General features: G+C 45.0%; 2 pseudogenes; one reads left to right on the top strand and one right to left on the bottom strand.

The window, feature by feature from the left end:
* Positions 1-720: 720 nt before the first annotated feature.
* Positions 721-26,027, bottom strand: LOC117801966 (annotated as a pseudogene).
* LOC100478028 lies at positions 15,443-21,571 on the top strand (annotated as a pseudogene).
* Positions 26,028-26,293: the final 266 nt, after the last annotated feature.

The raw sequence follows: 26,293 nt of genomic DNA, 5'->3' as shown, positions 1-26,293 counted from the left end.
AGCTGAATCTCAGCCTCTGTCTCAGAACAGAGGGATTGCGGCCCATTCTTCACTGATGTTCTGGCCACTTTAACTCTGTTTTTGTTGGTGCTGCTCGACCCTGTAGCGTCCCAGGATGTGCGCCCCACACCCAGCGTCCCAGCCCTCACTTCCAGGGCCGGCGCATCTCTGTCCTTGGTGTTTCTAACACCGCCAGCTGCCAGCCGCCAGCTGCCCCGCGCACTCCCGGAGCTCCCGGTCTCAGTCTGGATCCAGTGTGCACACCAGAGCTCTGGAGCTCCGTGAGATGCCTGGTGGCGTGCGCTCCCGGCTCATGGTCTCAGTCTGCTGTCTCGCAGGTGCCCGTCCAAGTCCGCCCGCTCCCCCGTGCAGGTGGCTACTGCTTCCCGGTGCCCGAACACAGCGGCTCCCTCCCCCTTCCATTTATCTTCCGATATCTGTGCGCGGTTTCACAGTTCCCCGCTTCACATCAATACTCAGCACTGGAGATGTTCATTTGTAGAGATCCAGATGTATCTTCCTGCGTCAGGCTGATTCCATGGATGTTCAGGCTGGTTTGGTACCTCTCCAGCTCGACTCAGGAGACTGGCTGAAAAAGGGGTCCCCTACTCCTCCGCCATCTTAACTCCTCCTAAATCCTTTAGCATTTTAAAAATCTGGACCACTATTGGCATTTGTTTTATTTTTATTTTTCTTTTTTTTAAGTGGTATTTAATTTATTTGTACTTAAACCTATAAACCAACCAGCCAAACTGGTATCGTTACCATGATAAATTAAAATACAAAATATCTTCCTACAAATACTAGAATACTGAACAAATTAGTTGTAGTAAAAGAGCACAAGGGGCAGAGGAAATCAGTGAAGCACAGTATAGCTTAACCCTTCACGGTAACAACTGAGGTTATTAACAAGTAAAGCCTCACAATGTCAGAAAATGCAAATAATCCTTCAGTACGTGTCTTGTATTTTTACTTCCTGTTCTTGAGGTTAGATTCTAGAGCCTGAAGATATCCAAATTAGTATTATATCTAGTTATCTATAGCCAGAAACATCTTTTATCATGGTGCCCATAGCAGCCAATGCTATGAAAACCTCTTTGATTAGACTCCAATCTTACCTCCTCATTTGACAAAATAAGCATAGTGAGAAACAGAATACCAAAGCAGAGACACAGGACCCTGAAAGACAAATCCTAGGAGAAGTAATACACCCACTGCCCAAATTGAGATTAAATACTATACTCATCATCACATATCTTCAGGCTGTATGTTCACAGAATAAATCCATTATTTGCTGGATACTAAAATACCTATCAGCTTGCTGCACTACACTATGGTTTTCCCCAGCAGTTTCTAAGATGGACTCCAAATCGCAGACAGAATTTTGCTGGAACTGGATCTGGAGCTACACAGATTCCTCTCCACAGTTGTTTAGCTAATCATTTACGGCTTGGTTATTCCAGGCTTGGGGGCACCAGGTCTGGCTGTTCCAGGAATGGTTGCTCCAATTGGGGTTATTCCAGGTGTGGTTGCTCCATATTGGATGATTTCCAGAAGGTTCATCAGCTATCCCTGGTGACAGGAAGAGAAGCCTGGGTGTTCAGTAGTTGCTGAGTTGTTCTGAGTCACACTGTTGCTATTCTCTGGCCAGTTGCTGTTCTGCCCCCTCTTACATTTCATTCTCTGGTTCTGGAACCAGGTCTTAACCTGCTTATAGCTAAGGTTCAGAATATTGGAATGTTTTTGCATCTGTAGGAGACTGAGGTATTTCTGTCTCTGAAATCTATCATTGAGTACACGTAGCAGGGTCTGAGAAAACACGGTTCTGCTCTTCTGTTTCTTCCCCTGGGCTGCATCTTCCTTCTTCACTGTGCTCTCCTCTATAGAAGCGGGTCATAGTTTTACTCTGGGACTGGTGAAAGAATCAGGGCTGTCCTGAATAAGCAGATCCACTGAGGAAAGAAGAGGAGAGATTGTCTCCATGTGGGGTATCTCAGCAGATGACATTTGCAAAGACGCATAATTTTCTTCAAGCCCATAAATGTCAGGCATTGGGCAAGAGTCCCTAGAACTGGGTGCTTCAGGGCCAGGAGGGCATTGGGGCCGAGCTGGATCCACACTCATGATACTGAGTTGTAGGTAGAGGGAAAAAAACAAAGAAAGAGCGAGATTGTAAGAAAGGTCCAGGTTTATGTATCTAGGTGGAAGAGCTTAGAGAAATATGAAGATCTCCAGATGTAAGAGTATCAGAAAGATTGGGGGGTGGTCCCTGGGTGGCTCAGTCAGTTAGGTGTCTGACTCTTGATCTCAGCTCAGGTCTTGATCTTGAGGTAGTGAGTTCAAGCCCCATGTTGGGCTCCATGATGGGCATGGAGCCTACTTAAAAAAAAAAAAAAAGAATATCAGCAAGATGGGATAAGTGGGTCACTACCACAATAGCAAGAGCCAACCAGCCCAATCCAGCAAAAGCCCAGCATTTATTTTCTTTATATTATTACTATATCAAGTATTAAGACATGTGCCCTCAACTATACTGCAAAACTTTAAGACAAGAACTGTATCTTATTCAGCCTTTCACACTCAGTGATGGCTGGGAATACACACACATTCAGATTAGCCCCAGATGTGCCTGCAGCACCTGGAGGGGCCTGCAGGGCAGTCCATCACCAGAAGGAAAGCAGTGTCATCAAACTCCTACAACACAAAGCATTTCTTTCCCCATTGTGTGTCTCCCAGTTAGACTTTGTCTTGGGTAGGTTTCCAGTTTTGCCCTCCCACTCTGGGACGTCTTCCTCTCCTCTCCTTTCTCCACTGCCCCTCCTCCATGTTCCCACACGTTCCCCTCTGCACCACTCTTGGTTCCATTACAGAGGCCCATCCTCCTGGGGCAAGCACACCATTCCATGAGCTCAGTGGAGTCTTCGGCCTGTCAGATTCTTCAGAGCAGTGCACATACAAGGCAATCTATTTTTTCTTTTATTTAAGAAAAAATTTGCTAACGTTGACTGTATCCCAAAACATAACTTTAGTGCTTGTCAGGCTACCAAGTCTCTGTCTTTTTACTTTTGCTTGCCAAGAACTCCCCCTCTCCACCAATGGCCCAGAAAAAAAATCCTGACTTGCCACATACATAGTACATATATTTATATAGCCCTGCATTTCAAGAAAGAAGATTGTTATTCATTATTTCCTTTCCAAGCCAATCCATTACAGGACCCAAATTTCTCCACTATTGCCCATCTCTTGTCTGGATGCCTGAAAAAGCCTGCCAGCTGGTCTCCCTGCTTCCATTCTTACCCAACTATGATCTTTTCTCCACACAGCACCCAGAGTGATCTTTTTTTTTTAAGTAGGCTCAATGCAGGGTTTGAACCCCCGACCCTGAGATCAAGACCCAAGCTGAGATCAACAGTCAGACTCCTAACTGATTTAACTGTGTAACCCAGGCACCCCCAGAGTAATCTTTTAAAACATACCACTCTTCTTAAAACCCTCATGATTCCCCAGAGCATGTAGGACAAAATTCAGATTCTTTACCATGCTAATAAGCCTTTCTGTGATCTTGTTCCTGTGACCTCCCAACTTGTGTAACAGTTATCCATTGCTGCATAACAAAACAGCTCAAAACTTGGTGACTTTAAACAGTAATGCTTTATTATTTCTCATGATTCTGTAGGTTTTTCTGCATGACCACTCATACAGCTGCAGTCATCTTGACGGTGCAGTGGCGGACAGAGGGTCCAAATGCCTCATTTGTCTGTCAGGCAGTTGGTGTTCACTATTGATTGGGCTCCTCAATTCTTCTCCATGTGGCCTCTTGGTAAGCTGGTAAGCTTAGTGAGCTTCTCTGCAGCACAGAGAGGTTCCAAAAGAGTGAGGGCAAAATCTCAAGGGTCCTTAAGGTCCAGGCTCTGGAATTTGTACATTACTTCTGCCATATTCTATAGATCAAAGCAAGTCAGGGTGCCTGGGTGGCTCATTTGGTTGAGTGTACAACTTGTGATTTTGTTCAGGTCATGATCTCATGGTGTGGAATCAAACCCACATCAGGCTCCATGCTCAGCAGGAAGTCTGCTTGAGACACTCTCTCTCTCTCTTCCTCTCCCTCTGCCCCTCCCCCCCATATGTACTCTGGCACTCTCTCTCTCTCTCAAATAAATAAACAAATCTTAAAAAAACAAAACAACCAAGTCACACAGCCAGAGCAGACTCATGGAATGAAGAAAGACACACTACCTCTTGAGGGAAGGAGAAGGAACATTCATTGCAAAGCGATGTGGACAAAGGGAAGCCTGATCCACTGGGGTCCAGTATTAGAACAATCTATTACCCCTCATCTTCTAGACTGCTCTTCTTCCTGTTTCTCAAAACGTGCCTATCTTCAGAAACTTTGTACTTGTTTTTCTCCAGTGACATGCCAGAATTTCTCTGTAGGAAGAATGTAGGAGGACAGATGTGGTTGAAAGAGGGAACTGGATAGGAGACTTATTTAAAGTTGAGTTTGGACGGTGAACACACTGTATTTTTGGGGATGGTTTGAGCGTGCTAGCTCCCAACCCCCAGCAGCTCTTTCTTGGTGTTATTGCTCATTATAGTCAGCCAGCCTCTCTCAGATCTGGACGTGGTTGCCTCTCAGGTCTCAGCCCACACATCACCACTTTAGAGAGATCTTCTCTGACCATCTACTAAAATACCTCCCTCCAGCTCTCTCTGCTCTATTGTTGCATTTTCTTTATAATATTAACTGCTACCTGAAATCACTGGAGGCAAATCAGCAGCTTTTATGAAATCCACCTTGCATCTCACCTTGTAGGACTCCACGTACTTTCTCTAGTAGACCTTTAGGGGTGCTGTCTGTGGAGAACTAGTTGCAATATCTCTCAACATCCCTGCACTAGACAGAATAAAAACCTCCCAGATATGTCCACATTCTAGTCTGTGGCACCTATGTACATGCAGGTTACATGGCAAAGGAGAATTAAGGCTGCTAATCAGCCAGCCAAAGAGAGAACCAGAGAGATGGCAGTGTGACAAGGCATCAGCCCAACACGGCTGGCTTTGCAGATGGAGGAAGGAGGCCACAAACCAGAGAATGCAGAAGCCCTCTAGAAGCTGGAGGAAGGAAAAAAAGGATTCTCCCTACGGCCTCCAAAAGGAAGACAGCCCTGCCAACACATTGATTTTAGTTCAGTGAGACCCCTTTCTGACTTCTGACCTCCAGAACTGTGACATAATAACTTTGAGTTATTTCATTTTATTTCAAAAGATTTTATTCATTTATTTGAGAGAGAGAGAGAGAGCACAAGGGGGAAGGAGCAGAGGGAGAGGGAGAATCAGACTCCCTGCTAAGTAGGGAGCCCAACATGGACCCCAGGATCCCAGGACCATGACCTGAAATGAAGGCAGATGCTTAACACACTGAGCCATCCAAGCGCCCCAAATTTGTATTATTTAAAACCACTAAGTTTGGAATAATTTGTCACACCAGTAACAGGAAATGATTACCCCCATTGCCGAGATATGGACATAACTCCTAATGCTACACTTAGCTCCTTTCTTCTGTGTCCTGAAGCCGTTGAAAATCCCAGGCTCAGAGCATCATCCCAGCCACATTTTTCCAAGTCCTCAGGCACATGCTGTATATTGCAAAGGCTACACTGCAGTATTGCCACGTGTAAAACTGTGGTGTGCTGGGGCCGACTCATGCTAACTTGTCAGGGCCAATGGTCAGATTTTGAGAAATTGTGTAAGCCAGTTATTAAATACCACCATTATTAAAAACTAAATTATATAAACATATAATTAAATAAGTTACATTACAAAGATAAATACTTAAAACTCATCACTTCTTTATTTCACTATATTAAAGTTAACTATTACCTGTGCTCTTGAAGTTATTTACTTTTATTGTATCTGTATGATGAAGTTACTATATCATGGTGTGCTACACACAGGTTTGTAATTCTGCATTCGGCAACGTGATGTTTGTAGCTTGGTACAGGCCATAATGGGAGTATTTACAGTTCATGATGGGAAATAGGCAGATACTACTGATCTGGGCTTCCCCCAACACCAAACCAGTTACATTTGCCACATGTGTATAGGGGCAGGTGGTGTCTGATTTTGGAGTGTTGCCTACGACTGCAGTGTGTTCTTTGTGTGTCTTGTAACAAAGGCCATGAACATCTGTGCAAGGCAAGTCCCAGGAACCACTGAGGCAAAATTCATCTGCGAGGCCCCTTGAGGCCTCACAGTGTCTGGTCTAATTCAGCTTTGTTTTCCTGAAGGAGTGAGTGCTCAATAAATGTCAACTGAATAAAGAGATGAATCTGCGGTTTCTTCCAGGTTAAAAGTGAAATGTAGGGGCGCCTGGGTGATTCAGTCAGTTAAACATTCAACTCTTCATTTTGGCTCAGATCATGATCTCAGGATCCTGCGATCAGTCCCCACCTCCCAGCAAGCCCGGCATAGGGCTCCGGTGCTCAGTGCTCAGTGGTGGAGTTTGAGATTCTCTCTCTCCCTCTGCTCCTCCCCCACTCACACTCTGTCTTTCTCTCTCTCTCTCAAATAAATAAATAAATAAATAATAAATAAATAAAGTGAAACCTAACCTGAATAAGGCTCTTTGGGTTACACAATGACTAGCACTCTTATTTTCTCTCTAATTATTATGAAAATGAGTAAAATTTCATTATTACCCATTACATCAATAGGAAATGTTCCACAAATGTTAGTAACTATTATCATTACAATTATTACTTTTTTTTAAAAGATGTATTTATTTATTTTAGAAAGAGAGCGTGCACACGTGCAAGTGAGGGGAGGGACAGAGGGAGAGAGAGAGAGGGAGAGAGAATCCTCTAACAGACTCCACACTCTGTGGGAAGCCCGACATGGGGCTGGATCTCAGAAGCCTGAGAACATAACCTGTGTGGAAACCGAGAGTCAGCCGCTTATCCCACTAGCTGCCCAGGCACCCCAACAATTATTACTCCTTGGCTCACAGTCTCTCCAGGTCCATTGACATGTCAGTGCTCCTCTACATTATGCAGCTTTTTCTTCAAGTGAAGTGAGGGAATTCTTATATTTATGCTTTGAGTAATACTTGACTGGGAGAGCTTTTCTTGTCGGAGCCTTCTTAAAAGTTTCTAACAACACATAAGCCAAACTAAAAATTTTCACTAGCAAATTAAAGACTAATAGTTAAGTATTTTTCCTGCCTGTCCTTTACAACCATGAGAGAAGGTTGCGAAAGAAAGTTTCCTTTTTGCCGAAGAATCTCATGTGATAAAATGTGGAGGGTTGACAGAATTTTTAAAAAATCAACATTTTGCAATTCCTAACACAAATACAAGGCAAAGAGCATTCAAAACCATTAGATGAGGGGTTGCTGTGGGAAGTTGACACTGGGGGGATCAGGCTGCCACCCCCTGGGTCCACTGATCAGTCTCAGTGTCTGAATTAAGAATGAGGTAACCGGGTCACTTAGGTCCCTTCCAATGAGAGGTAGGATGAAGTCTGAAATCAAACTTCTAGTTTATAGGCAATGCAGGGGTGAGAGGGACAAGTTAGGTGACACCTCAGGGAAGCTGCTGGCCATATGCAGAACGCAGACTACCAGACAGTGGTAAAGAGGGTGTGCTCAGGAGAAGAGACCCGGGGCTCCCTTACAAAGTTAAACATACACACTCATTGTGACAAGTTATTCTACTCCGGGGTATTTACTCAAGAGAAATGAAAACATATGTCTGCCGAAAGATTCATACAAAAATATTCATAGCAGCTTTTTTCCCCCAGTAGCCCAGATTGGAAACTGTGCCGATGTCCAGCACCAGGAAGGTACACAGGCAGATTGTGGTACAGGCAGATGACGGAATATAACTCACAATAAAAGGAACACGCAACAACAGGGATGAGCCCCCAAAATATTATGCTGAGGGCAAGTAGCTACACACGACAAGGAACAGGCAAAACTCATCCATGGTGAGAGAAGTCAGAGCAGTGGCTGGGGGCAAAGAGAGAACTGTCTGTGAAGGTACAGGAGGGAACTTTCTGAGATAAGGGAAACATTCTCTATCTCGATAAGGATGTGGGCTACCAGGTGTACGCATTTATCCAAACTCTCCGAACTGTGTGCTTAATACCTGTGCAGTTCTCTCTGTATCAAGAGAAGTTAATTAAGAAGGGAGGGAGATTGAGAAAAGGAGAAATGGAGAGAGAAACAGAAAGAGAGAGAGAGAGAGAACCAAACAACAAATGCAATGTGTGGACGTCTTGGATTCACAAACTATTGCAAAAAGACAGTTTTATATCCAAGGAAACTTGAATGTGGACTGTATGGGCATGCAGATGACTCCAAAGGATTATGAATTTGTAGATGTAAAAATGGCAAGTGGTTATGTAAGAAAACGCCCAGTTTTTAGAAATGCATACTGAAATATTTAGGGTAAAGTAACATGATGTCTGGGGTTTAAGGAGGAAAAGCAACTAAAAACATTTAATGGGATATAAAAAGTGAGCATGACAAAATCTTGATAGCTCTGGAACCTGGGTAGTGACTATATGGGGATTTATCATTCTACTTTTTGGTATATTTCAATTTTTTGGTAATAAAAAATTGAACTGTTCTAAGTAAAAAATTGAACTGTTCTAAGTCAAAAGAGAATATAATATCCACAGTGTAAAAGCAGAAAGTATATGGAAGCTCTCAAAATTATATTCTCTTTTCTTATCAGACCCAAGATCAATTTTCCCTCTTTTCTGCCTTGGCAGATTTTTGGCTTTGATTAAAATTCACACCTTCCAAGATCACAAGTATGAATGGATTATATTAATCACATTTATTTCATATTTCAATCAGTAAATAGTTATTGAGAAATAACATTAATATGCCCTACTGAGAATGTTGCAAAAACAGCACCTACACCCAGTTATTCTCCTACCCAGGGAAGGAGTCACTTCGGGAGATTCTTCCTGCCTGGCATAATCGAATGTCACCACCAGGAGGCGCGTCCTCACCGAATTTGCTTCAGGAAAGATAAAATCAGACCAATAGTCTGAGGAGCTGGTTACTAGTCTCCTGGCACGCCCATGACCATGTAATCGTTTAGGCATGTCTCTGGTGACCTCATCCCACTACACTTGAGTCTTTCTGAGGAAACAATTAGCCTGTTCGAACAGAACAGGTAAGGCAAATTAGTAACTGGAAAATTACTAAGTCGTTCTACAGGACGTGTTGGGACATCCTGTATTCCCTTGAGGCTTAGAGTTAGGGTGTGGACCCTTCTTCCTCACTTGATGGCTGGGAAAGGAGACAAGTCACCCCTCTCCCCACAGGGCAGCCCCTTCGTTGTGCTGGGGAGGCTGGGCAGCAAAGCAGAAGTGGAGCTGGTCTTTGTGGACAAGGGCTTCACTGGGACAGACAAGTCTCCCTCCACCCCTCCCTGGTCCCGGGCTCTGAGGCCACCAACATACAGCCTTCAGAAGCTCTGTGTGGGGAAGACCCCAGGCTGGGAACTGCCCTAAACTGCCACGTACTCTAGAAACCCTGGGGGCCGATTCTCCCGGGCTCTCGGTTCTGTGTGGCCATTTGCTGAGAGACCAGTGGGTTCTAGGCCACTTCACGTATATTTGGAATCTAAAAAACAGACAACAAACAAAACACCAAACTCATAGAAAAAGAGATCAGCTTTGTGGTTAACCCAGGGGCAGGGGGAGGTGGTATTTGGAGAAGGCGGTAAAAAGGTACAAACTTGCAGTCATAAGATAAATAAGTACCAGGGATAAGATGTATGGCTAACACTGTTGTGTACGTTTGACAGTTGTTAAGAGAGTAAATCCTAAGAGTTCTCATCACAAGAAAAAACATCCAAACCTTTTTTTTTTTTGTATCTATGTGAGATGATGAATTTTAACTAATTGTGGTGATCATTTCATAATATATGTAAGTCAAGTCATTATGCCGCACATCTTAAACTTATTCACTGCTATGGATCAAGTATATCTCAATGAAACTGAAAGAAAAATAAAGAAAAGACCCGAGGAAAGTGGCCTCAGAGTGAAGAATCTTCCTGAAGTCCCTGGATCACGTCGCCGAGGCAGCTGTCTTCTCTCCCTGTACTTAAAGCTGACCCTACCTGGGGTCCAAGATCAGAGGTTTGAAAGGTGAGAGAAACGGCCGAGGAGAGGGAGGGTGTGCGGAGCGTCATAGAAAGAAATAATAACCAGTCCGCTCAGAGCCCAGGAGAGAACTGCCTTCTGCCCCCGCGCTCCGTGCTGCCTCTCTCTCGGCGCTCGCTCCCACTCTTCCCTGCCTCATCCTTCCCAGCCGCGCCATCGCGAGGGGCCTCCAGATGAGAAGATGAGTCCGTGTGCGAATCACACGCTGCTTACCGCTCCTGTGTGCGTCCACGCGTTCGTTTAGCAGCTGGCAACGGGGGCCGTGTGCAGGTAGACGTGTCGGGGGCGCCTTCGAAGAACCCACAGCCAGCCCTCCGGGGTGGGGGGGTGGAGGCGGTCGTAAGAAATCGTCAGGATACCGCAGAACAACTTCAGGAGCTGCAGGTATGACATAGAAGGAAAGAATCAGGACCGTCAGCGGACGGAGAGGGGCAAGTGCAAAGTTTCGGGAAGGCTTATTACAGAGGAGGTAGGCATCTGGAGATTTAGTCAGCCAGTCAGCCAAGAAATGCTTACTGACTGCCTTCTGGGTGGCACTGGAACACATCAGTGAAGAAAACAGTCCAAAATCCCTGCCCTCATGGAAACGGCATTCTGCGGGCTGTGTGCGTGCGTGCGTGCGTGCGTGCATGGGCCGCGGGAGGAGGGGGAGACACAGACTGTAAATAATAAATATAAGCAACAAGCATATTCTATAGTAGTTAGAATGCTGTGGGGGGGGGAATAGAATAGCTAAGGTGGGCGTTAGAATTCATGGTGAAGAGGTCAGGTAAGCCTCTTTGAGGAGGTGACATTGGAGGGATGACTTCTAGAAAGAGAAGGAATGCACAGCCCCTAGGGTGCTGGCGTGTGTGAGGAAGGGCAGGGAGGCCAGTGCGGCTGTAGCAAAGGAGAAAGAGGAGACAAGGTCAGACTGCAGAGGCCTTGAAGGCAGTCATGACAACTTTGGCTCTTACCCTGAGAGAAGTGGGTCACCATTGGAGCAGTGGTGTGCTGGCAGATTGGGTCTCAAAAAAAAAAAAAAAAGAAGAAGAAGAAGTCTTGGTTTTTTAGCATTTGCCAATTTCTGTGGTGTAAATACTCCCACGGTGGCCAATTCCAGGCTACCAGTGTGACACCACTGAGCAGGGAGAGCATGTGCAGGAGTGCCCCTCAGTGGCTGGGACAAGCCATTGCGCCCACTCTTGCTTTGGACAGTTTGGAGCAGAGGTATGACATGATCTGACACATGTTTTAAGAAGGTCACTTTAGCTGCTGTGTTGAGAGCAGGCTATGGGTGGGTGGGAGGGCAAGGATAGAAGCCAGGAGGCCATTCAGGAGGTTAGCATTATAATCAAGTTGAGGGCCGGTCTCAGAGATTATCGGTAGTGGAAACTGCAAGTCCTAGACAGATTTTGGGAGTATTCTGAAGTAGATTTATGGAAATCCACCTGGATTTCTTGGCAGACTGGATGCGGGGCGAGAGAGAAAGAAAGCAATACAGGACAGCTCTGAGGTTGAATGGAAGATTTGGGGGGGGGGATGTGAGGAAAGGCATTCCAGGCATAGGGAACAGCATGTGAAAGCCATGTATTTGGGGAAGAGAAACAAGGTCATGTGGCTATGAGGGCAGAGGCAGCAAACAGGGCTGGAGAAGAGGCTCCCAGCCAGGAGCACCGCAAAGAGAAGCCAGGACCCAGGCTGTGGTGGTAGAGAGCCACTAATGGGGTTTTAGCAGAGAAGTATGTGATTAGGTTCATAATATTAAAAAATAACTAGAGAAGCTGGAGGCAGTGAGACCAGTTAGGTAGCTGTATCACTGGTCCAGGAGAGACGTGAGAGTCTCATCCAGACAGTGGTGGTAAAGCTAGAGAGAAGAGGAAGAGGTGAGTCTGAGCGTCGCAGCACCAGTTCCAAAGCCAACCTTGAACGTACGTGGATCACAGAACACAGTGGGCACTCTGTCCGTGATTGTTCAATAACTAATCAGCTAACTGATGTGAGTCTTATCCTCACAGATATCCTCCCATCCCCCCACTTATCTCACAAGTTAAATGTCTTTTCCAAAGGATAAATACATTCATTATATAAAAATGCTCATGCCCCTGTGAAGGATCTGGAAGTGTTCTCACTCTCGGTTTAGGGGGTGTTTGCATAGGTGTACCCATAGAAAGGTTCTTCAAACTGTACAGTGCGCATTTGTGCACCTCCCTGGATGTATGAATATACCTATTGAGTGGCCGTATTGATTCACTTTACCGTGTAAATGACAGAGCACAGAGCCCTTCCTTAGACCGGGTCCTCATTTCTAGGTGGGAGAAGAAGCCATTAGTTTTGGGCTAGGACAGACAGAGGAAAGGGGAGTAGACAGAACACAACAACTTATAAACTTGACCCACTAGTTTGCTGTTGAAAATCCATGCAGCTGGGGTTATGTGTAACATCCAAATCTCTCAACTGAAGTAACACCTTAAAGTGTATGTGATGGGAGCAGAAGGAACCCGATGTTGGTGACTGGCCCACAACACAAGACTCACCGAGCCCAGATTTGTCTCTTATCAAAGTGATGGTAAGACTGTCCCAAGACACCATTTTTTATAACACCATAAACCTCCGTCATCAGCCTCATGGTCCGCCTTTCCCAGAGAAAGTGGACTTTTTTTGTCCTTCACATTGCTTCCCGCCCCATGAGTGGCCTCTCTTCTCCTACAAGGCCAGAGCACATGTGTACCTCTTCCACAAAGACTTTCTGCACAGCACTTGTAGCACAGACCCATAAACTGTTCCAGATGGATCATGAAGTCCAAACCCCACCTACACCACCAAATCCAGCTGTTACTTACTCAAGTGCACTCTTGGATTGTTGTACGTACTTACAAGGTTCGCGTCCCCAGGTAGCCTGGAAGTGTGAGTTCAGGAGCTGACCTAGCCAGGGCTTGATTCTTGGGGGCACTAAGGGATATTTATTCATCTCTGATAATGACCCATACTCCAAAAACCAACGAATAGATGACTATGTCTCGTGTTCACACTCTGAAGAGAGTATCCATCCATCTCCACCAGTTGGACAGTCTGTAAAAGAACCAGAAGAGAGGATGTGTGCCTGTTTGTAGCTGTGTCTGTTTTGAGGGTAGAAACATATTAATAATTATCATTTGTTAGATGCCCACTGGGCAGCAATAACTTGATATTCTCATTGAATCCTCACAGCAGCCCAGTGAGGAAAATGTTATTTTGGATTCTCTGGTTAATAAATCTGCTACAGACTAGTTGTGGGAATGACATGAGGCTTTCTGATTCATATTCTCTTTGTAGATGTTGGATGATTTTTACAGCTAGGCCATATTTTTTACACTTTACCACTCTTTTCTTATTTAATTAATCTCTATACCCAACATGGGGCTGGAACTCACAAGATCAAGAGTCACATGCTCTTCCAACTGAGCCAACCAGATGTCCCGACACTTTATCACTCTTATGAGAATACGCTGTCTGTAATTCAGACCAAGTTATGTGGGATGACCAAGCTTAATAAGAACAATGCTGATGCATTTCTGCATTCAAACATTTTTAATGAATAACAATGTTATTCGTGAATAACTCCAGGCCACATGATTTTACTAAAATTTTATGACTTTATAAAATCATTTGGTCACTTGTATAATTGTTAGGTCATGAAAAATAAATTTTGAGCAAAAAGCAAAATAATAAAAATAATAATGTCTGTTACAAATGGGTATTCTGGGTGCTTCAGTAACTTGTCCTCAACTTTCCCTCAAGAATAGGAATTATTAAATGCCTCAGTTACTACACTGATACTCAGGGAAGTAAAGAGACTCACCCAGGGTCACACAAGCATGGTCTCTTGACTCCCTTTGTCTCCCACCGTGGGACAGAAAGAGTCACGCAAGAAATACAGCCGTCTCTGTCTTCAGTGTGGGAGCAAGCTGGGGCCCGGGCCCCTTGCTGCTCAGGTTGGAAATCCCCAGGAAACACAGTCATCATACACCAGCACAAAGCCCAGAGCAAAATGAGGATGAATCTTTCCAAAGGAAGTGCTCTTCCAGAGTTCACACTGGGGGTATTGCTGACTGATCCTCACTTCCTTTCCGGACCTGAGCACATTTCATAACAAAGGGCTTTCTAAGAATGAAGATTTCAAAAAGTAGCTAGAAAACAAGCCTGACAGTCATGGGATGGTCATCAGGTGAATACCTCACTTACCACATCCTCAGAAATAATGACACTTCCGCCAGTGTTTGGTTTCCGTTGTCCTGGCAACAGCCCTCTCTAACCAGTGCCTATCAGGGCACTTCTGAGAGAAGACCCGCCAAGGGCTGGGTCAGGAGGTTAGACCAAGATATATCCCAACCTGAAAAAAAGTGGGTTGAGATTTATCTGGGGAGAAGGTAAAGATTTAAGCCCCCCTCCCACCAAGGATTGTTCATATCTGTCTGTTTCACACCCCTCCTTCTCCCGTGGGCAGGCAAGGGGGGAAGGGGGAGGCGAGGGGAGGGGGGTGCATGGGTGTCAAGGAAACAGGCATAGCCCCCCAGGCACAGTTGGCACAGCTGTACCCACAGAGGAGGCATTCAAGCCACATCAGGGGATCAGAGGGAATGGAGTGATGGGATTTTAAGGGGGATTTTTATTTCCTCAGTTGCCTTACAGATGAGGAAACAGACACAGAGAGGTTAAATCACTTGCCTGAAGTCACAAAGCAGCCTAAGCACTGAGCCCAGTCCTAGAGCTCCTGACTGTCATCTGCTCCAGTGATCTTCCCAGGAAGACCCCATTCACCCGCTAGTTTGCACGGGGCTCTCTGTCCCCCTGCTTGGCCTGGGCCAAGCTCTACAGGAGACACTGCCGCTTTGTGTCGCCCTCCTTGGCACAAGATGAAATCAGGTGGTCCCCATTCTTCCTGTTCCGCTCCGCCAAATCTAACTGCACACACTTCCTGTGCACAAAGCCAGCTCGCCAATTATCTGCTCCAATTAAGGAGTGTGAGATGTGGTTAATTCAGTCACTCCAGAGGGGTGACCGAGGCAAGCGGTGGGCTGGCCATGCTGGCTGCAGGTCCCCTCAGTGGTCCTGGCCGTGCTGTTGCCCCTGGCACTCTTCCCCTACCCCAGATGGCCACTGTGGTTTCTTTACCTCCCCTCTCTCTCCTTTCTCAGTCCCCGGAGTTCCAGAACTGTGTCTTGCTCTCCCTCCCCCTCTGTCAACAGAGTTCTGTCCTAATTCTGTGTCCTCTGAAAAACTAATGTGTCCAGAGTTGTCGGCGATGGATCATGGATTAACACTCGACTTTCTCAGAGATAATTGGCTCTCCGATGGCACTGAGCATGGTGCATCTTCTGCACTTGTGCCTAAAGCCAGGCTTGCCATTGATAAATGTGAAAAAATACGCCTTTTTTAGCTTGACATGCAGACCCCAAACACTCAGCTCTCTATTGCCAGTCCTTTCTGCGCCTTCGCACTAGAGCAGAGAAGGCAGATGGAGGCTGCGTGTGTACGAGTCTCATCAGTTAGGACGACAGGCACTGCCAAGACCAATGCCCTCCTCCCCGCTTAATGGAACATACTTTATGATACTGACGTGAAATGTATAGATGATATAACCTACCTGTACATACCTTTTCAAAAATAAAATCAGCATAATGCCTTGATTGGAAAGATTCAAAGAAGAAATAAAAGGGTGGTAATTTGTAATAAAGAAATATGTTTTCAACATGGAAATGCTCGAGCCCAACTATAATAGGAGATATAACAAAGGAGTCGGGGCTGTAATTATTCATACATTCACCATGAATGGGACAACTATAAACTTAGATCAGTATAGGGTGTTACACTGCATACAACTGGTGTGTCCATTGGTGATATAATTTTGCATATAGTGAACAAATCTTTATAAAGTTCCAAAAAAGAGTACAAAAAAACTTTTTTTGAATATTTTACCTATGCATTTGAGAAAGAGAGAGAGAACACAAGCTGGGGAGGGGGTGGGGGGGAGGGAGAAGCAGACTCCCTACTGAGCAGGGAGCCCAACTCGGGGCTCGGTTCCAAGACCCCAAGAACATAACCTGAGCCAAAGGCAGATGCTTAACCAACTGAGCCACCCAGGCATCCTCAAAATTTTTGTTTTACATGGCAGTCACATTCCTGGAAAATTAGGTGTGTCCGAAACCATGCAAAAAATAATTTTATTTATTTATAAAACATGATTATGTTTAAGGCACCTGTAATTATAAACATTTTGTTGTTGTTTTAAATCTACATGAATATCTGGGACAAACTATCTCAGACTCTTGTCAACTAAATACAAGTCGTGCCATATATTGTGACAACAAAAAATACACCTCCCCCTGCCAAAATCTGCCAAATGCTCCTAGGGGGTACTACTGGGCCCTTCACCCCATAGAAAGTCATTCCATTAGCAATTACCTTTAGCTTCTACTAAGAGAGTACTCAAGTGACAGTAGTTAAACAAATAGGGGTTTGTTTCTCTCTCAAGTAAAATAAAGCTGAAAGTAGGCAATGTTGGGCTGGTCTGTTCAAGTCTCCTATCCTTTCTGCTTTAACTTCCCTAGTATCGATTTTCAATCTCAAGTTCATGACTGCAAAATGGCTGCTGGAGCTCCAGCTATTGTGTCTGCGATGTGGGTATGAAGAAGAAAGAAGAGAGGAAGTCAGGAAGAAGGATGAGCCTCCTTTAGGAATGTTTCTGGAAGTCCCACCCAACAACTCCCTTTATATCTGCCCTCAAAACTGGCTTGGAAATGTAATTTTTAATTAGGTGCTTTGCTGTCTCTAATAATAATATTGGGTTCTATACTTAAGAAGCAGGAGTGAGTAGACATTGGGTAGGCAGACAGCCATTCCTGCCATATTGTTTCTTTCACCCACTGACAATATCCAGGGAATCTGCCAAAGCCCCAAATGCAGATTCAATACACAGATCCTAAGAGAAGTATTCAACCTTTTGAGTTCTTTGGCTCCGGGTCTCAAGCTTCTAATGCTTCCATTTTTGTCTGCCATTTCACCCAAGGGAGCTCAGTGAAGCCTCATTACAATGATCAGTTCTGACTAGACGCTGGTACTGAACAAATCTGAGGACAGCAGACTAATCTGAGCAGGGGCTCAAAACCCAAAATCTGCCGGAGCTTCTAGGAGAGCTCAAGATGACAGTGGTTTCGTTTCTTACATTTGATATTAGTCATTCGAGTGTGTGTACGTGTGTTTGCTTTCCAGAGTTGGTGCCAACCCCTCTAGAATTTTCCTAGAAGAGTTTTGTTCAGTCTTACAAACATGTATTGCGTCTACTGCCTTTCTCCTGCTGTGTGCCAAGGATGCAAGATGAAGCCAACAGCGGCTCTTCCCTGGAGAGCTGACAGCCTGGGCGTGGAGGGTGGGGACCTAGGGATGGCAGCAACAGGCCACTGCACTCCAAAGTGGTCGGTGCAGTGCTATACATAGTAGGTGCTCAATAAATAGTGGTGTTTTGACCTGTCATCTTCTTTGTGATGCTTGGAGACGAATCCGAGCTCTTCCAAGCTGAGGCTTCCCGGGCTGGGGAGTTACTCACCACGCTTCTATTGCCAAATGCTCTGTTTCTCCTTCCATTTCACTCAGTCAACTATGCCCTAGAATAAGTTTCTGGAACATGTTTTTATTTTCAACCTTGCAGAAACCCTTCTTGTGTTGAAGCCATGCCAAAACTCTTGGAACTGGGAAATATCCAGAGATATGCAAAGATAAAAAAAATAATCTCTGTACTTGGAAATTCCTAGTTCTTCCCTAGCCTCAAAATCCCTCCAGAGAGCAATTTGGCAAGAATTTTCAAAGTTTTAATGAAACATTTATACTCTTTGACCCTGAAATTCCTCTTCTAAGACTTTATACCAAGAAAATAATTAAGGATATACACAAAGATACAAAACAAGGACATTTTTAGAGACTGGTTTATAACTATGAAAGCACCTACATGTGGCTGTTTGCAGTGTTTTCTAACCAATAATAAAAGATCAGTGACTATAGTACTTTCCATACAACAACACTGCATCCACTTGAAATTATTCGTTTAACAATTATGTATTGATTACTTGATATATGCCAGGCACTGTTGTAAATAGAAGGGCACATTACTGAATAAACAGATAATGTGGATCTCACATTCTGGCTATGTGCCATTATTGTATTTATTGACCTAAAAATATATTTAGGATATATCATTAAATGGAAAAAGGCAGGTTACAAAATCATTAATCATAATGATGATAATAGTAGATAAGACACTAATGCATGTATTATGTGCCAAACATCATGTTAGGAGCTTTACAGACATTAGTCATTTTATTTATATAAGAACCCAATATGATCCAAAGCTTGTTTAAAAATAATTTTTATATTCGTTACTATTTTGTTGAACAAGACAGGCACAAGTGCAAAAAATAAAGCAACTGTTTTCTTTCTCCCACATTTACGTCAAACCCGCTTTCTGGATTTGTCCTTTTGTGGCCCGTGGATGAAATCTCAGGCAGATCTCATATTTCTGGTCCCTTGCAGAAAGTTGGGCAGTCTTACTTTGAGAATTAAAATGTCCAGTCCAATCTGAACTTCTCTCTACTTGAAGGGAATCTTCTCCCTCAGGCTGAGCTGCTGAGAGCTCGGCATCTTGGCAGGGTTTCTTCTCATACCTGCTCCTTCAAGGCTGGGCCTCTGGGATGAGACTGGGGGAAAGGCAGTCTTCAACAGCAGGCACAGTCCTGGACCATGGCTGGCTCCTGCCTTTTTGTCTGGCAGGTGTTTTTAAAGGCTGCTCCCAGGATTCTCTGCAGAGCACGCTCTCTCGCAGCTGGAAGCTTCCTGTTCCTCTCTCAGCCCATGAGGTCTCAGCAGTCTCCCTTATGCTGACTTTCTCCTTTGGGCCCTTTGCCCTCCCCCTCAAGAGTCCTGTGGTGTGGTTCCCTTTTAAAACAACCCAGGCCAGCTCCTCCTCAGATTCCCACGGCCCCCGGTGAAGCTCCCACATTTTTGCCTGCCCCTTGTGGTTGGGCAGACTTGGGCACAGCTCTAGTCTCTCACCTGCGGGCATCTCTTGGCAAAAGGCAGACGCCAGTCCCCAAACTCTAGGAGCACACATCTAGTTCTCTGAGTGGGTCTCCTCAAGAGTTTCTCACTTGCCTTGGGATGAGGGGCTGCACTCCTCCCCCCTTGGGAGGTGACATGGGATACAGCCCACCAACAAGGCTCTCCGTGGAATTTTCTCTCACTGCTCCACAACCCTCACTGTTAGATGCTAGAGGGGGGAATTGTTCGAAACTGAGAGCCTGTTTCATAATCTCTCAGTTTACCTTGTGTCAGTTGAATAGAAGTCATAGCACCTTAATTAGTATATTTGGGATATGGGGTCCTTGACTATCATATTGTTATCAACCTTTAGGGCTTCAGGCAAAAGTATGCACAAGAGCCCCATTTTAACCTCCTGTTACATTCCTGTAGACGTGCACTTTCTGAAGCCTTCGCGGCAAAATGGTATCAGTTATCTTCAGGTCATAGAGTTGTTTTCCTCTTTTGTGCTTATCGGTACTTCATCTGTACCTGCACTGAACACATTTTAAAAGAAGAACTATTCTTTTTTTTTTTTTTAAAGATTTTATTATTTATTCGACAGAGATAGAGACAGCCAGCGAGAGAGGGAACACAAGCAGGGGGAGTGGGAGAGGAAGAAGCAGGCTCCCAGCAGAGGAGCCTGATGTGGGGCTCGATCCGATAACGCCAGGATCACGCCCTGAGCTGAAGGCAGACACTTAACCGCTGTGCCACCCAGGCGCCCCCAGAAAAACTATTCTCAAAAGGAAAATATTCTTCCATGTGCAAGACAAAACAAAACAAAAAAAACCTAGACACAGATACCACACCCTTCACAAAAATTAACTCAAAATGGATCATAGGCCTAAACGTAAAAGGCAAAACTGTAAAACTCCTAGAAGAAAACACAGGAGAAAATGTGGGTGGTCTTGGGTACTGTGATGACTTTTAGATACAACCCCAGAGGCATGATCCATGAAAAAAATAATTGACAAGCTGGACTTCATTAAAATGAACACAGTCTGCTCTGCAAAAGAGGGCATCAAGAGAGTGAGGAGACAAGCCACAGAGAGGGAGAAAATAATGGCAATAAACATCTCTGATAAAGGACTGTTATCCAAAATACATTGAAAACTCTTAAAACTCAATTAGAAAACAACTGATTAAAAAAATGGGCCAAAGACCTTAAGAGACAGCTCATCTAAGAAGATAGCAAATAAGCATATATGAAAAGATGCTCAACATCATAGGTCATCAGGAAATGCAAATTATTATTTTTTAAAGAGAATGGCAATTCTTCTTTTTTTTTCCCTAAGTTTTTTAAGAATTTATTTGAGAGACAGAGAGAGAGCTAGAACACACAAGTCGGCGGGGAGGGGCAGGCAGGCTCCTTGCTCTGCAGGGAAACCAATGCAGGGCTCAATCCCAGAGCCCTGGGATCATGACCGAAGCGGAAGGCAGCCAGTTAACTGACTGAGCCACCCAGACGTCCCTGGAATTGCAAATTAAATCAACGTAATACCAGCAGCCTTGAGCTGATTCCACCAGGGCTCTCGGGGCGCCGCCTTCTTCCACGGTGGACGTACTTGCTGCAGTGGCTGTGACCACCCCCACTGACAAGACCCACGTGGCCACGCAGTGTCTGCTGGCTTGTGCCGGGGCAGCCATTCCTCTGAGCACCGCTGTCTGATTTGGGGGCAGCCCCTCCCGCCAGCGCTGGCCTAACAACGCTGCTCCTGGTTCCAACTTTTGAGGATATTTCCATTCCTGAAAAGCCCACGCTTTGATTTGGTGGAAGGGCCATGCCAAAAGGAAGAAGAGAACCTCAATACTTGAGCAACATCCGGGGACCTTGTACTGAAGCTCCTGAGTTCAGAGAAGGCAGTTTTACAGTCTTGGCCCTGGCTGGTGGTTACCTCCCTCTGGGACATTTTGAATACCTGCACCTGACAATCCACTGCTCTATGGACTTCAAGAACATGTTTGCCTGAGAGTACCAGCCCCTTTCAAGTCCATCACCTGCAGTGCTATGGGACAACCCATGGGTGTTGGCCAAGGGGCCATTGATCACTGTGTGGCTCCCGTGAAGGACGCCTGGCAGTCTCACAGTAGAGATGGGTGGGCGTGGTGAATTCAGAGATACGATGTTTCCTCAACCAGCTTGTTGCCCTTCCCAGCAAAGACCGAAAACCATGAGACTCTAGGGAAGACGCAGAAAGATCAAGAGGAATGAAAACAGAACAACCAAAACCCCTGGACCATTGAGCACATAGCCACTGCCAACATGCTGGGGATACAGAAAGTCCTGAGCGCATATGACTGACCCAGAAGAGGCAGGACTGGGGCAAGCCCTCTATATACAAACATATGTAGTGAGAATGTGAGAAACACATGTAAAAAGGCTACTCGAAAGAATCTTTTCTTCCCCTTGCCCTACCCTTGAAGTCTTTGGGTAACTCTAAAAATCTAACCAAGGAGCAGCATATGAGTAAATGATTTCTGAAAAACTGTACAATATCTGTTGATTTTTTTAAAATGTATTATATTTATGTTAAATAAAGCGTGAGTATCACCTCAAAAAAAACCCCAACCAATCCCCCCCCAAAATAATGAGATACCACTACACCCCTATGAGAATGACCGAAATCTGGAACAATTGACAACACCACACGCTGGTGAGGATATGGAGTAACAGGAACGTTCATACACTGCTGGTGGGAATGCAAAATGGTACGGCAGCTTCAGAAGACAGGTGGTTTCTCACAAAACTAAACATACCTGTACCGTATATCTAGCACTTGAGCTCCCTGGTACTCACCCACAGGAGATGGAAACTTCTAGCCACACAAAAACCCTGCATATGGATGTTTATAGCAGCTTTATTCATAATTGTCCAAACTTGGAAACCACCAAGATGTCCTTCAGTAGGTGAATGAGGCCAGGGGTGCAGCATCCTCCCACAGGCCACAAAAGTGTCACCCGGGGATAGCTCCTTGTAGCTTGTTAATTCTACCTGTAAGTTAACTGATTACCAGTCTCATTTGGATGAACTGGCAGACACACTGTCATACATCTGTCCATCTCTCAACTAACTACCCCTGCATGGCTGTCTAGATTCCTAGTCTTCACCTTGCCTAATGTGACCCACCTTCCCAGCCCCCTCACCCTGGTTCTGACAGGTCCTTGGTCTTCCCACAAGAGCCAGGTTAAAGTACTTAACTCAAGTACCAAGAGTGTGGGTTTGTGTTCCAGGATCCGGACGACAGATCTGGTTGCAGGGTTAGCCAAAGCAGGGCACATTTTAAAATGCAAACTTTGTCATTGAATCATTTTGGTCATCCTCTTAGCATCTGTATCTCACCTCTAACTGCCTCACCCCAAAGACCTGGAGCCACAGGGCACCCCTATGTCATGCTCCCTGGGCCTGCCCGATTCAAGTTCCCCACTCTTGTTACCACCTTTCGCACCTCCTCCCCAGCAAGGCCCCCAATTCCTCCAGTGCGCAGGATCCCTGCCCAGCTGCAGGAGGGCACCGACCAGCACTTGGAGCCTCTCAGCCTCCCTAAGGGTCTGCTATGTGCTATTGTGGGGCTAGCCACTGCAGACATGGCAGCTAACATGACGGTATCTGCCTGGCAAAGCTTCCAGCAAACGGTGGGTGTGTTCCATTCGTCAGGACTGCTTGGACTTCCAATGGACCTCATTTGTCCAGTTTTGCAGGCGGTAAAGGAGCTTCCACCTGGTGGCCCAGCCTCTCTGGAGACAGTTGGTTCAGCTGGCACAGCTCTCTTCTTTGCCTCCTAGAGGCACAGTTTCTAAAAGCCCGAAGTTCTTTCCCTGCTGTTGAGTGACAGAGAGCCCAGGCCTGAAGAAGGCTTTGTGTATGATTACGCTGTTCATTGGTTCATTGCTTGTAAGGACAAGGCTGCTCATGGAGCGAATTAAAAATGCCATTCAACTAGCCTGGAGAATAGAACACCATTCTGGAGATGTCTTACTCCAGAAAAAAGAAAAAACCTAAAAACAAAAAGCAAACCAAAGCTGGACTAGTCTTGAAACACTATCTCTCTCTCTCTTTTCTTTAAGATTTTATTTTATTTATTTGAGAGAGAAAGAGAATGAGCAGTGGGGGTGGTCAGAGGGAGAGAGAAGCAGACTCCCCACTGAGCAGGGAGCCCAACGTGGACTCAATCCCAGGACTCTGAGATCATGACCGGAGCCAAAGACAGATGCTTCACCACTGAGCCACCCAGGAGCCCTGAAACAAGAGGTCCTTTTCCTTACCAGGTGGCAGCTACTCTCATGCAAGCACCTGATGAGTGTGTGCGTTTCTGGATTGTAACAGGGACAAGGTCTGGAAACAGCACTTCTCAACAACTGTAAAGAGACTTTTGTGAGGCCATCTGGGGGTATTTGAACACTGTCTAGGTCTTTGTCCTTATCTTTTAGATACACATAATGAAATTATTTATGGATAGAATATGATGCATGCAATTCATTTCAAAATAATCCAGTGTGGGAGGGGGTGGTATATCTGAGAATGAGGTGGGTGTATCTGAGACATGAGTGGACACATGTTGAGGGGTGTCTGGGAGGCTCAGTCAGTTAAGCGTCTGACTTGGCTCAGGTCATGATCTCGGCATTCTGGGACTGAGCCCCACCTCAGGCTCCCTGCTCAGTGAGGAGTCTGCTTCTCCCTCTATCCCTCCCCCTGCTTATGCTCTCTCTTTGTCTCTCTCTCTCAAATAAATAAATAAAATCTTAGAGAAAAAAGAAAGATTGATCATATGTTGATAATTCTTGGAGCTGGGTTACAAATATATGAAAATTCATTATCCTATTTTTTTGTGCCTTACTTTTGTGTTTGCTTGAAAACTTTTATTACGAAAAAGGTGAGATAGAAAAAAACCAATGTTTCTTAAGTTTCCATGTATGTACCTCTGAATGCAAAGGAAAGCAAAAGTACTCCTGCCCCAGGAGAATTTGCGGGGTACAGTGAGTAGTAACTCCGATACAATAAAGATATTTAGTTTCCTATTTTACTTCAAAAATTCAGATGGATTTTATATTCTGCTAAATTGACATTTATTTTAAATGTAAAAAGTTTTAAAATACTTGGGTAGAGGGAGAAAACAATTGCTGCAGCAAGCTGACAAGAGAATTCCTCTCAGCAAGAGATCTGTCTTGTCTTAGCATGTCCCTTCTTGGCACAGTTTTGTTAAAAAGACGAGGTTCTTCTAAAGTAGCTGGATGGCCTCATGGGGACAGAGACATAGGTAAACTGCGCTCCCTGAAAACTGAGCAGTCGTTCGGGGTCTTGGGAGCTTTGCATTAAAGAGGAAAAAGAAAGGCGCCTGGGTGGCTCAGTTGGTTAAGCATCGAACTCTTGATTTCGGCTCGGGTCATAATCTCAGGGTTGTGAGACCAAGCCCCACATCGGGCTCTGTGCTGGCTGTGGAGCCTGCTTAAGATTCTCTCTCCCCATCTCCCTCTGCCCCTCCCCACGAGTGCACTCTCTCTCTTATATAAATAAATCTTTACAAATAAATAAAGAGGAAAAAGAGGATAAGGAAGAAGAGAGGAAACCCAGAATCACGGAACAAGCAAAAATGAGGGATGAGATGTTCCACTGTCTTGAAAATGGCCAATGTGCATTTAAAGATAAGGAATTCTAATATTCAGCATGAAGTGGCTGTGTTTTATTCAGTGCAACCCCTCCTTTCCTTCAAACTATTAATAAACCTTGCCGTGGCTGTTGCCTTGAGTCATGGTGGTATTCAGGAGAGTGAAGACGTTGGAAAGCAAAATATCTAGTTGGGTCACACGGTATATAAAATAGGGGACAGGTGTGGGAGGCAAAATGCAATGTGGAGATCAAGAAAGGTCAGTAGAAATTTGGAGATGGAGATTTCTAGCAAAAAAACAAAAAACAAAAAACACATTTCTACACAACTTATCATGGACTCAGAATCTCTGGAAATCTTCACAAGAACATTGATTTCCCATCAGATATTTCAGTAGAAGTGAGGCCAATTCTACTTTGGTACTAACAATTTTACTTAAATAAGATGATCTCAGAAAAACTCGGGAACCGAAGGGCATCCAGGTCGCCAGCATTGGGGTTACAATTACCACCTGACAAGAACTGGGGGTGGTCTGCAGCCTTTGACATTGGTTAATGGGCAAGATGCTGATGTGTGAAGGTTATTAATTTCGGAAAGTAGGAAAAAATTGAAGAGGTTCAACATGCAAGTAATTTTTCTTGATGCCATAATACATTTTAGGGCCCAGACTCACAGAAATAGATTATTTCAGATGAGATGCGTTTAGTCTGCATTACTAGCACTGCTGGAGAAATGCTTAGAATATCACTGAAGAAGGGATCCTGTCCCATACTTTCAGACTACTCTTCAGGTATATCTTAGAAAATGCGTATTGGGGACACCTGGGGGGTTCAGTTGGTTAAGCATTGACCTTCGGCTCAGGTCATGATCCCAGAGTCCTGGGATCGAGCCCCGCTCCATCCAGCTCCCTGCTCCACGGGAAGCCTTCTTCTCCCTCACCCTCTGCTGCTCTCCCTACTTGTGCTCGAGCTCTTTCTCTCTCTCAAATAAATAAATAAAATCTTAAAAAGAAAAAGAAAATGGCATTTCCTTACAATCACGCAGGCTGCTGCATTCCTTGGCTCAGGCCCCCGTCCTTCTGCAAAGCCAGCAATGACCGGCAAGCCTTTCTCCCACCACACCGGTCCGACGAAGGTTCCAGGTTCGGTTCGTCCACCTTCCTCTTCCAGAGGAGGACCTGGAAGACCCACCTGAATAATCAAAGCTGCTCTTAGTTTGAAGTCAGCTGATTAGCAAACTTAATTCCCCTTTCTCACATAATGGCAACAAAGTCACAGGTTCCAGGGATTAGAATAGAAATGTCTTTGGGGAGGCATTATTTTGCCTCCCACACCTATGTTTCATGACAGACTCAAAGGAAGACTCACAGTCTCTAGGAAAAACTAACTGATCAACGAAATTTCTCCACAAGGAAAGACTTT

The sequence above is a fragment of the Ailuropoda melanoleuca genome, chromosome 4 (genome assembly GCF_002007445.2).
Source record: "Ailuropoda melanoleuca isolate Jingjing chromosome 4, ASM200744v2, whole genome shotgun sequence".
Lineage (NCBI taxonomy): Eukaryota > Metazoa > Chordata > Mammalia > Carnivora > Ursidae > Ailuropoda > Ailuropoda melanoleuca.
This window is presented reverse-complemented; position numbering and strand designations above follow the sequence as displayed.